At 32.2% G+C, this 3,190-nt stretch overlaps 1 long non-coding RNA gene across 1 annotated transcript; it reads right to left on the bottom strand.

Annotated features, from left to right (window-relative positions):
- Nucleotides 1–458: 458 nt before the first annotated feature.
- On the bottom strand, nucleotides 459–2,659 carry LOC134316415 (uncharacterized). The gene is made up of 3 exons (XR_010013093.1): nucleotides 2,446–2,659; nucleotides 1,950–2,031; nucleotides 459–684 (listed from the first exon to the last, which is right to left on the bottom strand). It is a non-coding gene; the product is annotated as an uncharacterized LOC134316415 (long non-coding RNA).
- Between the last annotated feature and the right edge of the window lie 531 nt (nucleotides 2,660–3,190).

The raw sequence follows: 3,190 nt of genomic DNA, 5'->3' as shown, positions 1-3,190 counted from the left end.
AGTCTTTTTTAAGATCGCCCCTCGCTGAGCCTCAGACATTGCAAAAATCAATAGTCTACCATTACCCATAAACCGTGCATGATTAATTTTACCTATTTCCTTCTATATTGCTTTGGTAACATAAATGGGGTGTAAGTCTGGCCCTCCTTGTTGTTCAAACACTATAACTACACTCTAAAAAGACGTGTTAAAAATGACACACACTGTGTGGAATTTCAACACGTGATGTGTGCTCAGGGACGACACATACTGTGTTGATTTAAACACAGTAAATGAGTCATTCTGTTTTTGCACACCCACTGTGTCAGGATAATTAACACACAAAGTGTGTTGATTATGTATAATCAAGAAAATGGGTAAAATAAAGACTAATACAAATGGAAACAGGTGTAAAAATTTGTAGCCATTTTATTTTACTGTATAATATTACAAATGTTTAAATAACATTTTTTGTGACAAGTAATAAATTAAAACAAGATTACAAACAGTTTAACAGTAAAGGTACAAAAACGTATTAAAATATTCAATATTTTGTAATAAATAATTGATTAAGAATGTATTGAAAGTACATATGGCTAAATAGTAAAGGCCCAAACACACTTAAATATTCAAATGCAGTTTCTTGTGTTCTTTCCCATTCTTAAAGATGGTTGCAAGAGCTCGTAAAACGTCTGTTTCTCTGTCCTAAAAGAAAGACAAAAAAATATAATTACAAGGTGCTGTGATTCTCTCTCAATCTTGTGTACACAATACAAAATATTAACTGAATTAAACATTTACAACATTTAATATTTTGAATAACATTCCGATTATTCAACCAACCAAATGAGTAATCAGCTAACAACTAATATTCCTCCAAATTTGTCATCAGCTGTCTAATTATTCACATAGGCTGTTTAACTAATTATTGAACAAGTCACTTGAAAACTACAGTTACAGAATACAAGCTAAAATGTTTCCTTTATCAGAATAAAGTAAATCGGATGATGAATTTTGGAAGAGTTTTATTATTTAATTAGTTGCTTTACCCTGAAATATATCCACCACTACCAGCTTTAATGCTAATGATGTTAGGCAATGATGCTAACGATTCGATTCGATTTAAAGAACCGATTCTTCCGAACAACTCGTTTCAGTGAATACCTTTGCTTCCAGGGTGGATAAATAATAAAAATAACATTAGTTCTCTGAATTCATGCAAGTTATGACTGTGATATTTGAGTTAACTAATTATTTGAAGTTTTCGTTCCACCCAGGCATCCACTGTTGTACTGTTTAAGGGAGAATGTAAGCCAAATAAGCAGATGCGATTAAGGAGTCAAACTTTCGATTCTTATGAATATACTCAGCCTCTTAACAGTCCTAATGAATCAATCGATTCAGTTTTTTCGATTCGTTTAAACGGATGATTTAAAAGAACCGATTCAGTAAAACGAACTGAGCTAAACCAAGCTAAAAATGTTAAAATTATTAAAATTCGCTTCTCATAATGAGATTTAATTTAAATAATGTTACTTAATCACAGTCTCAATAGGTCAGTTAAGTAAGTTACCTTAAAAGAACTGAAAACACAGAGGGTTGCTATGGTAACCTTATCCACAATCATTCTGTTTTGACGCCATTTTGAGCAAACTAAAAGTCCAATTAACGGTTAGCTAGTTGGCTAACGATAAATAATACCAATAAAAAGAAAGACTAGTCAGGTTTAACAGAACATTTATTGCTGAATAGGAACAGAAAAGCAAACTTAGGTTTATATTAATGTAATTCAGTGCCTTCTTTTTTACTTAATTGTCAATTAAAGTCGATTGTTAAAACAGGTCACAGGGTTAAAACCTACTTTTTATAGCTTTGCTTGACTTCATAAAACACACAACAAAACACTGATAAACATGAACTACATAAACATTAATAAAACATACTCAATACTAGTTCCTTTTGCAACTTACCAATAAGGGTATAAGGACGGATCCTGCTCCTTTCCTTGCATGGTCCAAAATGAGGGAATCAACCATGAAACACTGAGATATACTTGATAGGAGAAATGTGATTGGTTAACACATATTTTTATTTATTAATTTATTTTTAATCTTACATGTGAAATAATCTATGTTTTTAGTCATAAATGCCATTATTTTATCCAACAAATTTAAATACAATTAAATAAATATATATTTTTAAACAATGTATTTTACATAAATGTGTAGACTAACTATTGGAGTTACTTTACACGTGTCTGTGCAAAAAGGGGCCAGAAATGACACAAAGTGTGTTACAGACCGCAGGACACAGTAGCTGTGTAGAAAAAATTACACATTACTTCTTAGAGTGTACTTTCCAAACTTCTTTATTTGGCTCCTTGACTCTAGTTCTTAATTCAGACTTACTCCTTTTAACTGTGTCTATGGACTCATTACTACTGCTAAATTCTGATCTTCGTCTTACTTGTTTTTTCCTAATTTCCTCCCAGAACATTTCGTCATTTTCATCCAAATCCTCATGATCCCGTATATAACCATCTGATTCCTCTGCCATTGTCCACTTTACATTCACTGTACAGTTGTATTAGTTGTATTAGTTTAATTCAAACCTTCCGCGTTTACACCCCGTGTGTACATCGTCTCCACCTCTGCCGCTAACCAGCACAACCTCCGTGTGACTTGCGATCCACTGAAGGAACTGAAAGAATCAAAGCTCTTCTACAAGGTAAAAGTCCCGTTGTAGTCAGCACCATATTTTCTTAAATTAAAGCTATTTTGAAATTTGTTTTACTTTGTAGTACTTTAAAGTCCAATAAAACAAGCAAATCAAATTGTTATCAAATGACACCCCTTAATTCTTAAAGATGATTTACTGTTGTACTTATGTTGTGATTTTAGGACATTTTTACTATTGGAATTTGGAGAAATGGGATGGCAAACCTATGTAAAGTGACTTCGGTTCTGTATAGACCACTTCAAATAAAATAAGCAAATCAAATTGTTATCAAATCAGACATAAAACAATACTTATAATTGTATATAATAATACAATTTTTTATTACAGATTTTTCATGAAAAAATTTTTTTTAACTGGAATGAGCTCACTAACACACACTAAAATCGATTCTTCTTCCCTGTGAGGCTCCTCTTGGTACATTTACGCTTGTGAGTAGCATCTGGAATGTCTCTGAAGCGTCCAACAGTAGTCT

This window comes from Trichomycterus rosablanca, chromosome 6, assembly GCF_030014385.1.
Source record: "Trichomycterus rosablanca isolate fTriRos1 chromosome 6, fTriRos1.hap1, whole genome shotgun sequence".
Classification (NCBI taxonomy): domain Eukaryota; kingdom Metazoa; phylum Chordata; class Actinopteri; order Siluriformes; family Trichomycteridae; genus Trichomycterus; species Trichomycterus rosablanca.
This window is presented reverse-complemented; position numbering and strand designations above follow the sequence as displayed.